This window comes from Trichomycterus rosablanca, chromosome 15, assembly GCF_030014385.1.
Source record: "Trichomycterus rosablanca isolate fTriRos1 chromosome 15, fTriRos1.hap1, whole genome shotgun sequence".
Lineage (NCBI taxonomy): Eukaryota > Metazoa > Chordata > Actinopteri > Siluriformes > Trichomycteridae > Trichomycterus > Trichomycterus rosablanca.
The window spans coordinates 6034276-6048125 of record NC_086002.1 but is presented as its reverse complement, the minus strand read 5'-3'; positions in this window follow the sequence as shown (position 1 = coordinate 6048125).

The following is a 13850-nucleotide window of genomic DNA, read 5'->3' as shown; positions in this document are numbered from 1 at the left end:
TCACAGGGCCTCAAGACATAACTGATCATATCTATATGTAGATGCCCGACCGACCAACAGCACCTCTGGGGATTCAAACGCTGGAGAAACTGAGCACACTACTCAATTAAATGAAAACAAGGGTCACATTGTGTCTGATGTAAAAAGAATTAAAAAAACTCATAATAAGACTCATAGTAAGACAACAGTCAAACAGGGTGGTGGCAGTGTTTATGTTTGTCGTGCTTTTGCTTATGCTGAGATCTGAATCATGACAGGAATGTACATATCAAATTATAGAATGGGTTTAGTTGCAGCCGTTTCTGTTAAAGTTAGTGCAACCTGGTATTTAATTAGAGGACAGTTACTTTAACTTATTATTAAAAATAAATTCTTAAAGAAAAATCTTTCTTTAATGTTGTTTTACTTTTTGATTAATAAAATAAAACTACTAAGTTTGACAAATAATACTAACAGAAGAAATCAGAAAACAGAGAAGTGAATGGTACCAGCCCATTGCAGCACACAACAAAAACATTATTTACACTTAGGGTCCATTTTTGACAGAACAGTTTGCCTACCGTCTTTGGCATGTGGGTGGAAACAAAACGTGCCTGCATGAAAGCTAACGTTTTAACTCCCCACAGATGAACCAGAGGAACCCGGGTTGCAAGAGCTATGTGGTACTAGCATTGGCTTCTGTGGTTCTCTGCAGCAGTGTGACACAAAAATATGTCACAGAAAAAAACAGTAAGTCATAGTAATCTTTTGCTTTGTGGCTGGAGGGTTTTAAATGTGCAATTTCTACCTAAACAATCAAATAAACTGTAAAAAAATACCCTGATACTATTTTAACATGGATTCAAGATCACTCAACCAAAGAGCAACATTATTGTCCAATTATTATACAATAATCCACAGCAGCATAACTTCAGATTTAACACTGATTCTTCTGCCAGCCCCTGAAGCCTGCAGAACTTTTACAGTACCATGCAAAAATATTCCCCCGCCCTTTTTTACATAGTTGTCATATTTCTACTTGTATAGTTGTTTCAGATCTTTAACTCCACTTAATATAAGACAGAAGACAACCTGGGTAAACAAAAACATCCTTTAAACAAAAAGTTATTTATGCCCTCAGTTACTCAGTTTGTAAGTTGACCAAATTTAACTGACACATACACATGCATGGTTACTGCCAGTCCTTCTGAATCCAAACATCACTTAAATAGAATCTTTCCAGCATTGTGAAGTGGGCTAAAAGGTCTCAGCTAACAGAACACAATGGCACAATAAAAAAATAATCGACTGGAAACGGTTGTAAAGCCATTTTAGGGCCGTGGAACACTAAAGTCATTATTTCCAAATGGAGAAAACGTGGAACAGTTATAAATCTTCCTAAAGGTGGCCAGCCTACAAAACCAGAGTAACATATTTAAAGGCACAGACTGTTACCAAGACTAAACAAGAACTGCATGTTATAAGGTTTACAAAGTTATAATTCATGGCGTGCATGCTGCCATGTTGAAACCTTTCATATCAAAGGTCAACACATGAAAAGCATATTTTGGCACACACAGACCCATCAGCAGTGTGAAAAAAAAAAAAAAAAAAAAAAAAAGGTCTGAGGACTCAATTTGTACCACATTTGCTACATCTGGATGAAGTTAAGGTTTTAAATGTAGGCAAATGTTGCATTCAACCCACAAGGTCTGACACTTAAGTACAGTGGGGGACCCATAATAGTATGTGCAGCATCTGGTGAGACTTAGATCCATTTAATGCTTTCAAGGTGACATAACAGGCCAGACATGCAAAGCAATCGTACAGGACTAACAGTACCCTATGACACACACCCACTGATGATGTTTTGATAATGTGACATTTATAAGATGTTCTAGAGTACAGACTGATAAGTAGATTACCACCTATATAAATACACGGAAGTCTGTGTGTGTGTGTGTGACATGGCTAAACCTCTGTGAAAGCTATTCAAACACAATGACCATGCCAAGATGCACTGTTTTTGTAGATAAGGTGGAATATATGGAAAACATGCAGCAAAATTGTTCATTGATAAATGTATTTCATTTCAATTTTATCTGTTTATTTAATCTAAATTGAATTAATGCAAATGTCTTTTAGGACACCTAAGGTTTCTTCTTAGGAGTTTTTTTAAAGTGCATTTTCTCCCCATTTTCCTCCCAATTTAGCGCACTCAATTTGTCTTCTGCTGCTGAGAGATAGCAGATTGCATTCAAGGAGAGCATGTCGGTGTACACGCCTCTTCTGACACTTGTACAGCCCTCCTCTTCTCGCCCCTGCATTCTGCACAGGCGTCTCTTCCGCCAATAAGGGTCCTTACACAGTGTATGAAGACCCACCCACCCACACATAGTCCGGCCCCCACCCTGCAGACACGGTGGCCAATTAGTATCTGCTGCAGGCAGATGGCGCCCAGCCGACTGGTGGCAACACAGAGTTTCGAACCGAGGAGTTCAGAAACTCGCTGCTGGTGTGCTAGCAGAATATCCCGCTGCACCACCTGGGCGCCTTTCATTAGAAGTTTTTGATTCTGGAATATGTGAAGTTCATTTGAGGTTATGTCCATGGTAAAAAGTGCTGTACAGATAAATGTAACTTTACTTGAATTATTACAACAATGTTACAAAAACAGGAAATAAATCTGAGGAATCTGAAAAACACAGAGCTGGGCCGGCTTGTTTACATTCCTCCTACTAGTCCTGTTATAGACATACCCCAAAGGGGCTTTTACACCTCCACAAGTTTGCAGAAGAACATGGCAGCTAATACATAAATCAATAGCTAGTGATGTAGTTCACCTTATATTGACTAGAGTAATACAATCTTTAAAAATGATTTGCTTGTATTTATCATCAAACTGGCCAAATGTGTCAAAGGACATTTGCTGGAGAGATCTTGTGGTGCCAAGCAGCCAAACACAAACCTAACTATAACTACAGCAGTGAATGACTTTACTTATTTCTTTTAATGACAGCAAATTCCCACAGTCTGGTAGAATGCTTTCCTAAAGTGGTGACTGTTATAGAGAAAAAGAGCAAATCATCTGGATTTAAATTCAGATGGTTTAAAATGTGATGTTTAACTATGTGTTTTAGGATCTGTATCATTCTACCTTGTTTGGTAACCAGCTTACATGCTCTAACCCTCTCCCCTTCTCTTTGGTGGTCTGTGTATACATTACATAATCGCTCGGGCATTTCCCAGACCCGCCTGGAGTCTCAGCAGAACCCAGTAGGTGCCCCACTGCAGATAAAACACTTTATAGAAGGTACCAATGGCACTGCTCCAGAAACAGTTTTTCTTTCTCCCCAATGAAACATAATAATCATATGTGTAACTGAACTAAAAAGAACTAAAAAGCCAATTCATTTAAAGTATTTAGTGCACATGTAGTTATTAAGACCTGATGTGCTAATGAATAACCAACTGATCACATGACTTGTGTTAGACCACATAGCCTCAAAGCAATTGTGAGAAAATAAAGACAGTCAAAGTCGTGCAAAATATAGACTAGAAATATAAACATACACCAGAGATGCTGTAGAGACAGTAACTGGAAATCAGTTTGTCTTATTTGGTAGATACTGAAATGCCCCCCGTCATAGCATCAGCAGGGTGCATGTGATTTGGATGAAAATACCCCTTATAAGAAATGATAAGGGGGGGGGTTATGCTTTTCAATCAATTTCAATCAATTCAGATGAAGATGACACATGTAGTTGTGTACCTTACTTGTGTACCTAATGTTCACCCCTACACACAGGAAGTAGGGACTATTATCCTTCTAGAGAGAACATTTTTACACCATCTCTGAGGATTCCATTAGTAGCCATGGCAGCATACACACATGCATTATGCAAACGTGTGCAAACACACATCGGTACACATCCGAATGAGCCTGTTGTCTTATAATCTCCAAGGGAACTGCAATATTAAAATACAAAAAGACCTGCAAATTTAATAAAAAACTCTAAAATAATATAATATTAAAAACATAAAACATTTTTAGACAAGTGTTCTACATGACGTGAAATAAAATAGTCAGATAAGTAATTATTTTAACACATTCTCAGCAAATACGCAAGTGAATGTTTGGTGTAAAAGAACAGTGCAGGATTATTTATTTATTATTTATTTATTTATTTGGATTTTAATGTCATGCTTTACACTTATGACATAAACAGCAGTTACTCGTTACACAAGATTCATCAGTTCACAAGTTTAATATTAAACACAGTCATGGACAATTTTGTATTTCCAATTCACCTTACTTGCACGTCTTTGGACTGTGGGAGGAAACCGGAGCTCCCGAAGGAAACCCACGCAGACACGGGGAGAACATACAAACTCCACACAGAAAGGACCTAGGCCAGGATTAAAGGCTTGGCTCCCTACAGTAAGGGGGCATTGGCATTATTATTCAGTTGTGCAGGTGGATATAGGGGATGCAGAGCGCAGCTTTCTGTTATGGTTGGGCCCCTTTGATATTATTGATAGTGCCTGTTTTAGTAGTCAGTTCAAATTAATTTGTATAGCATTTTTACAACAGACATTGTTTCAAAGCAATCTTACAGAATCCAGGACCAAAACCCTCCGTTTGGCAAGCCAAGGGCAACAGTGGCAAGAAATATAACAAGAAAGAAACCTTGAAAAGAACCAGACATTGAGACATTGTATAATGTATAATAGTACCCCCTTAACTTTATCCAAAATACTTAAGGGTGAGAATACCAAGCTTTACAACTTTGACTAATTGACTAATAGGGACAGTGGTAGGCTAGTGGGTAGAGGTTTTGGCTATCAATCGGAGCAAGGCCCTAAACCCAGTCTGCTCTGGGGCGCTTTACAATGGCTGACCTTGCGCTCTGACCCCAGCTTTGAAATGAGCTAGAATAAGCGGGAAAAAGAAATTCATTGTACTGTACACATGTATACTGTATGTATATATGACAAATAAAGGCATTCTCTGTTCTAAAGCAATTGTAGATTAAGTAGCTTTTTTTGCTAAATTCATTTATACTAACCCAGAATATTAAATATTTGACACATTTTGTTACTTAATAATACTGAAATTGACCCATTACTAATGCAAGTCTATTAACAATTAACCCGTCAGGTATGCAAGCAATTTCACTAGAAATTTCAGAGCTGTATAGATTGCTAGCCTGCTGGCTGGGTGTTAATGTTACTTACACATTCTGTTATTACAGTGTATCCACTGTATAAGTTTGGCTACTGGCAAATCAACAGTACAATAGTAAAAAACTCACTCACAAAGCATTGTCACACACAAGGCTGGGATTAAAATGAAACAGATTGCTAATAGGAACACTTTGTGGAAGTAAATTTTCAGCTTTAGCCTGAGCCACTGTGCACAAAGTAAAGTCTATAAGAAAATGTTTGCTAGGATTGGTGTGGAAGAAATAAACTCGCCTGCACTGAGCTCTGACCTCAATCCTATTTGGAATGAAGTGGAATGCAGTCTGTGAGAAAACCTATTTGCCCACTGTCTAGCCTTGCTAATGCTCTTGTGTTGTAGATATTAAAATATGCACATATTCTGTGCCCTGGTGCACAAAGCAGTAAAAAAATAGTGTGATGAGTTTGGTCTGGAGGAACTATAGTGGTCTGCAGTTATCTCAACTTCACTGAACAAGTTTGGGATAAAGTGGAACATGGATGGTGAGCCATTCATTCTATGACCAGCATCAGTACCTGACTCCACAAATGCTGATTTGACTAAATGGGTATAAACTGACACAGATATAGTCCAAGATCTGCTGGAAAGCCTTCTTAGAAAAGTGAAAGTTATTGTAAGCCACTAACACTAATATGTGTGCATGCTTTTGGACATAAAGTGTAAATATTACAATACACTACAAATGCGTAACCAACGATTTGATCAGAGCACATTATCAGAAACCACTGCTATCATGTAGGTGTAATTTCAGCTCTTGGTATTTTGTTCTGTAATACAAATTAGATCACTGACAGGAATATTTAGATATATCATGAGCACAAATCTTTTTTTTAAGTGAAAGCAGGCTTTTTAAGAGCTGAGTGAATAACAGATTAGTTTAAGCAGTGTGATACATTGGCTCTGGACTCACCGAGTACTTATGAAAGATTACAGTAGAGGCCATAATCCACAGAGACCGGCAGAAATGGGTGCCTGAGTTCACCGAGTGCTAATCTTATAGCCAGTGATGCTGCTGAGTAAGAGGACATTAAAGCTCTTAAATAAAGCAGCAGAGATAGATGCAAGCAGGTGATGGGATCGAATGATAGGCACTCCCTACAGAACCAGATTGCTCATCAGTGGTGTGGCTGGGAAATTACATCTATATATGATCTGTGTACATGAACTTTGTTTTTAATTTCAAGGGCATTGTTATTTTACTTGGGATTTTTGCATATTTTTAATTATCTGGGGATGTTTTGTGCTTGCAGTAACCCTCTACTTACTTTAACTAAAACATGCTAATCCAAAAATATAATTGCAGTTGGTATTTAAAACTCTCCCTTATAAAATGAAAAGCGCATTTGTCCTTAGTGCTGATGCAGGGAAAGTACTGGAAGGCAGGTGCAGGAGCGCGCACTGGTGAGAGAGAGGAGAAAAGGAGGGAGCGCGCACAACGAAGTAAACAAGTCCACGTGCTTTCACACACCCTTTCATTCCCACAGCATCATCTAGTTCTGACCAACATGTTCTGCCCTTACACTTACTATCATCGTTTGATTGTTTGAGTTTGTATAACACTGAATTATAAAAATATCTAATTAAAATATTCATATTATTTCACCTGACTGAGAAATATATTTTGATTTTCAGGTGGAGCGGTCTGGGTCCTTTCTGTGTGGAGTTTGCATGTTCTCCCCGTGTCTGTGTGGGTTTCCTCCGGGAGCTCCGGTTTTGTCCCACAGTACAAAGACGTGCAAGCAAGGTTAAATCTTGTTAAATCTTGTGTAACCAGTAACTACCTGTCCTGTCATGAATGTAACCAAAGTGTGTAAAACATGACGATAAAAACTATATAAATAATAATGCGTGTTTATATATGCATGCCTTTCATCTAATGAATTGGACCCACTCCGACCAGGATAAAGCGGCGGTAAGCAGTGAATAAACACAAATGTATGCATAATAAATTGTGTATCATGATGTGCATGTGTGATGTGTTTATTAGCAGTACAGAGCTGAGCAGTGCAATTTGGTAGCTTTTGTTTTTCTTCACTTCTCTTTATCAGGTCTGCTTGTGCCTCAAATGTTGGACTCAAACCGAAGTGATTTCACTTTCATTTCATTAGCAGGTTTAGTGGGAGTGTTAGTTTTGAAAATCCCCGAACTGTGCTGCAGTTGTGTCATGCAGGAGCTAAAAAAGAAAACGCGCATTCATCCTCAGTGCAGATGCAGGGAAAGTTCTGGAAATGCGCGCACTGGTGACAGAGAGAGAGAGAGAGCAGGGAGGGGGCGGGAGCGCGCACAGCGAAGTAAACAAGTCCACGTGCTCTGAGTCCCGCCTCACACACCCTTTCATACCCACAGCATCATTAAACTCTGCCCAACATGTTCTACCCAGTTACAGTTACTGCCATCGTTTAAGTTTGTATAACTCCAAATGATCAAAATATCTAATAAAAAAAACAACTGTGAGGTGCATGACAATGATCACATGATCAACTAAAACATATAATACAAAAATATACAATTTTGTATATATAATACAAAAACAGGGCAATTTGTAGCCTAGTGGACTAGTGATCAGAGGTTTGCTGGTTCAAGCCCCACCACTGCCAGGTTGCTGCTGTTGGGCCCTTGAGCAAGGCCCTTAATCCTCAATTGCTCAGACTGTATACTGTAATTGTAATGTAAGTCGCTTTGGATAAAGGTGTCTGCTAAATGCTGAAAATGTAAATGTAAAATGTATAATACAAAATTTCATTGTACCTGTGTATAGTGACAATAAAGATTCTATTCTATTCTATTCTATTCTATTTTATTTCATTCTATTCTTTTCTATTCTATTCTATTCTATTCTAATAAAGTTGCATCAGCACTCTATAAAAAGGACAAAAGTCAAACATTACTTATACAGCCACCAGAAATATGCTATATATACATACAGTATATACAAATGTAAATACATATGTGTGTATGCATATGTAAACGTGTATAACATGTATATGTACATGAGTACCATTACATGTATACATATAACTATGTATATACAGTAACATTAGAACCACCACCCAAATAATTTGCAAGGCCTATTTCGTAATAGTTGTGCATGTCCTGATCAGGGGTATGTTACATTTTGGCTAATGTTAGTTACTGGTAATACATGTAATGAATGGAGCAGATATGGGCAGTCATTTCTTATTTGTTATATTAAGGGTGACACAGTTGTGTTGACAGCATACCAGGCAGATGGTACTAATGTTTTGGCTTATCAGTGTAGATGTTACATTGTAAATGCTGCCAAAGCTTTTACAGGAATTTGGATTTAGGGTATGTGGCAAGAGATAGATGTTTTCAGTTGTGGAAACGGGTTTTGATGACTGTCGGTCAAACTATGCGAGTCTATTGACCTGCCAGTCTGTACATACTCCAGTTTTACTCTTTTCGTGATCTGTGTATGTTCTAACATGTACGTGTATGTAAGAGCCCAAGTGACTGTAGGTATGTGTGTAAACTTATTGGTCGATAAGAATGAGATGTGGAATTTAGCACTGGCTGCAAAACAAAACATGAATTTTTCTCGCTGTGTTTGCCAGGTAACTGCACATAGACAAAGGTACTGGGCTTCAGGCTGTTATATGATTGGCATGATAATACCGGTTGGAATTACATTGACTGTGCCATCAAAACAACGTTCTCCTGTACCTAAACTGTACTTGTCAAGCTTAATTCCTATTTTACACAAGCAGTGAAACTTTATTTTATATTTGGTTTCATCTCTTGTTATGCACTTGGGGGTCAAAGCACCAGGTCAGTCACTGTACAGCATACCTGAACCAGCTGAGGTTTGAGGGCCTCTTTTATGGTCTAAACTGAGGCTTTCCAAAAGTCCTGGAATTTGATGTTACCTTTTAAGGAATTCAGCAATCAGTCACGTGTATTGCTTTGCACATTGAATTCCTATTTAAGCCATGTTTTTGGTATGAGATGTTTGACAAGCACTACTCTACTACTCTTTCAAGAAGGTCTGTGGAAATTTGTGCCCATTAAGTAAAAAGAACATTTGTGTGGTCAGATACTGATGCTGACTTCCAAGTAATGTTCCAATTCTTCAGACGTTCAGTAAAGCTGAGGTCAGAGCTCTGTGCAGGTCACTGGCATCCTTCTACTCCAAACCTATCAAATGCCATTATGGACCTTTATTTGAAGAATAATAATTAATTGATATTTATTTTATACACCTGTTAGCAAAAGGTGTGGAAGTTCACATACTTTTGGACATACACCGATCAGCCATAACATTAAAACCACCTCCTTGTTTCTACACTCACTGTCCATTTTATCATTCTCAGCACTGCAGTGACACTGACATGGTGGTGGTGTGTTAGTGTGTGTTGTGCTGGTATGAGTGGATAAGACACAGCGCTGCTGGTGTTTTTAAACACCTCGCTGTCACTGCTGGACTGAGAATAGTCCACCAACCAAAAATATCTAGCCAAAAGCACCCTGTGGGGTCACAGCATCCTGTGACCACTGCTAAAGGTCTAGAACATGACCAACTTAAGTCTCTGACTTTACATCTACAAGGTGGACCAACTAGGTAGGAGTGTCTGAAAGAGTGGACACGGTATTTAAAAACTCCAGCAGCGCTGCTGTGTCTGATCCACTCATACCAGCACAACACACACTAACACACCACCACCATGTCATTGTCACTGCAGTGCTGAGAATGGTCCACCACCAACATAAAACCTGCACTGTAGTGGTCCTGTGGGGTTCTGGCCATTGAAGAACAGGGTGAAAGCAGGTTAAAAAGGTAAGTACAGGAACTGATGGACTACAGTCAATAATTGTAGAACTACAAAGTGCTCCTATATGGTAAGTGGAGCTGATAAAATGGACAGTAAGTGTAGAAACAAGGAGGTGGTTTAAATGTTATGGCTGATCAGTGTATTGCTGTAATGTTTCCTTTTTTTGGTCAATGCCTAAAAGCTAGAATGGCTTGCTTTATCTTTGTTTTCTCACAACTGCTTATCATTTGTGTTTTAAAGGTCAGAGTCTTACTTATTAAGTCAGTTTAATGCACACATTGTTTTTAATAGGTGATCATAGCTCAACAACAGGGTAAAAACATGAACTGTACCCTTACAAACAGATTATTAAGATACTCAATAATGCCATTTGTTGTTTGTGCCAGTTAAATTGATTCATAACATTGTAAAGACTCTTTGTAACAGACATTCACATGTGCACACTTTTCTGCAGGTAAATGCTTTGAAGTCAGTATGCAGACATTTCCAAGAATTCACACACTGTCGCAGTGTTTTGATGACCTTTGCTACAATAACAAGGCAATTATCTCCCACACACCTACTGCTACTGGAAACAACATGCCTACGAGTGTTTACGAGTTTTGGGGCGTTATTTCTCACACACAATAGTGCATTAGTGCAATGGATTGCACTGGCCAAAGTCAACTAGGTAATGTGTAACCAGAATGCCATGTCATTGCTTCATCCATATTTTTCCTTTAATGGAAAAGTGTGCTTGTTTATCTGATTCCTCTGTGCAGAGCTACAATCAGTTTCCATTCTGCTTATCCAGGTCTTTGTCAACACATGCTAAAAGTTAAACTGATTCCCAGCCTGAACCCTCTGAGTTGTTTTTGAAGAAGATTTAAAACCACACCCACACAGTAAACATTTATTCATTTTTTTTTCTCGCTGGCTTTTTTGCCACCTGCTACAGGATCTGTGTTCTCTGCGCTGGTTCCCTTTCTTGTTTTGATTGAATGTTTTTGACATTAAAACATTTCAACACATATCACAGTTTGAAATTCACACAGATTTGCATGTGCCAACTCACACAAAATGTTATGAATGGTTCACGAAATACTCCAGTATTTTTCTCTCCACCTAATCAGTATTGATTATCAAAGTGTAAGGCACAATCCCATTACTAACTCTGGCACCATGCCAACTGTAAATATACAGACGAGAGACTTAGGGTAGAAGGGAGAGAAAAAAGAAAACATGTGACCTGTTTGCTGGAGGTTTATTATACTACAGTACCGCAGTGCATTAAACTGAGATGACCAGATCAGCAAAGCCTTAGTGCAAAGCAGTAAAGATGCTAATCAAGGTGATACAGTGAAAGGAAAATGGAAGTAATATTATTAAAATGGACACCATTGTTGGCATTCTGGCAATGTTTAATCTTTCTATTAATAGTACAAAAGGAATTGAACACACTGTTGTCTGTAGAGTTCAATCTGACACACCACGTATGCCAGGAATGATATGACAGGATGGGTCATGGCTTATCACTTTGTGCCAAGCTTCATGAAAGAACTGTCAATCAGTTCAAAAAGAACACATACCGTACATGTCAGCTTGTTTTCTTTCTCAAATTATCTGTGCCAAAGATAAAAGGACCATCCATTCTGTTATTAAAAAGAGCATACCATGGATCTGTCTTATCTGGCATCATTGGCCATGGAATGGTTTACTTGCATGCTTGCGTGCGAGTTCCAGTGACTTCTGTATATTAACATTTTAGAGAAACTTGTGCTGTCATCAAAGCAATGTCTCTCAAGTCCATTGTTATGTTAGCAAGTCAGTGACAGGCCTTATTTTGCACGAGCTAAACCAGCATGGCTTTACAGAGTGTGTGTGCTGTGCTTGACCAGCCTGCCTGCAGTACAGATGTGTCCCCTACTGAAAACTGTTAAGCAGCTGAAGTCTTGTATTAAGCAAGAATGGACAGAAATTTCACTTGGAAAATTGCAACAATTGTTCCCCTCAGTTTCTAAATGATTAAAATGTATGAATAATAAAAAGGGTGATGTAACACAGTGGTAAACATGTCTCTGTCCCAGTGTTGCAGGCATCAAATACTAACATTTTATTTACAAAGTACAGTGAAAACATTGGAAACCTTTTATTTCTACTTTTGTCAATTACATAAGGGTTTAATGGAACAAACAAATTAAAGATTCTTGTTTTTTAATGCTTTCTATACAATGTCACAACCTTTTTGAAAATGTTTTTTTTTTTTTTTTTTTTACAGTTTAAATGTATTGCCATCTAACCAGGAGTGTCAAGACCAGGGGTATCTAAGAGGGGAATCAAAATTAAATGCATCTAAACAGACCAGGATCCAAACATATTCATGAATATATTTTAAATATATTTTGTCTTCTTGTCATCCCCAACATGCCAGCTTCTAAACTGCTAAACCACTTTGACTTACAAGACAGTCAATAAGGTTTATATATATATATATATATATATATATATACACAGTGTATCACAAAAGTGAGTACACCCCTCACATTTCTGCAAATATTGTATTATATCTTTTCATGGGACAACACTATAGAAATAAAACTTGGATATAACTTAGAGTAGTCAGTGTACAACTTGTATAGCAGTGTAGATTTACTGTCTTCTGAAAATAACTCAACACACAGCCATTAATGTCTAAATGGCTGGCAACATAAGTGAGTACACCCCACAGTGAACATGTCCAAATTGTGCCCAAAGTGTCAATATTTTGTGTGACCACCATTATTATCCAGCACTGCCTTAACCCTCCTGGGCATGGAATTCACCAGAGCTGCACAGGTTGCTACTGGAATCCTCTTCCACTCCTCCATGATGACATCACGGAGCTGGTGGATGTTAGACACCTTGAACTCCTCCACCTTCCACTTGAGGATGCGCCACAGGTGCTCAATTGGGTTTAGTCCATCACCTTTACCTTCAGCTTCCTCAGCAAGGCAGTTGTCATCTTGGAGCTTGTGTTTGGGGTCGTTATCCTGTTGGAAAACTGCCATGAGGCCCAGTTTTCGAAGGGAGGGGATCATGCTCTGTTTCAGAATGTCACAGTACATGTTGGAATTCATGTTTCCCTCAATGAACTGCAGCTCCCCAGTGCCAGCAACACTCATGCAGCCCAAGACCATGATGCTACCACCACCATGCTTGACTGTAGGCAAGATACAGTTGTCTTGGTACTTCTCACCAGGGCGCCGCCACACATGCTGGACACCATCTGAGCCAAACAAGTTTATCTTGGTCTCGTCAGACCACAGGGCATTCCAGTAATCCATGTTCTTGGACTGCTTGTCTTCAGCAAACTGTTTGCAGGCTTTCTTGTGCGTCAGCTTCCTTCTGGGATGACGACCATGCAGACCGAGTTGATGCAGTGTGCGGCGTATGGTCTGAGCACTGACAGGCTGACCTCCCACGTCTTCAACCTCTGCAGCAATGCTGGCAGCACTCATGTGTCTACTTTTTAAAGCCAACCTCTGGATATGACGCCGAACACGTGGACTCAACTTCTTTGGTCGACCCTGGCGAAGCCTGTTCCGAGTGGAACCTGTCCTGGAAAACCGCTGTATGACCTTGGCCACCATGCTGTAGCTCAGTTTCAGGGTGTTAGCAATCTTCTTATAGCCCAGGCCATCTTTGTGGAGAGCAACAATTCTATTTCTTACATCCTCAGAGAGTTCTTTGCCATGAGGTGCCATGTTGAATATCCAGTGGCCAGTATGAGAGAATTGTACCCAAAACACCAAATTTAACAGCCTTGCTCCCCATTTACACCTGGGACCTTGACACATGACACCAGGGAGGGACAACGA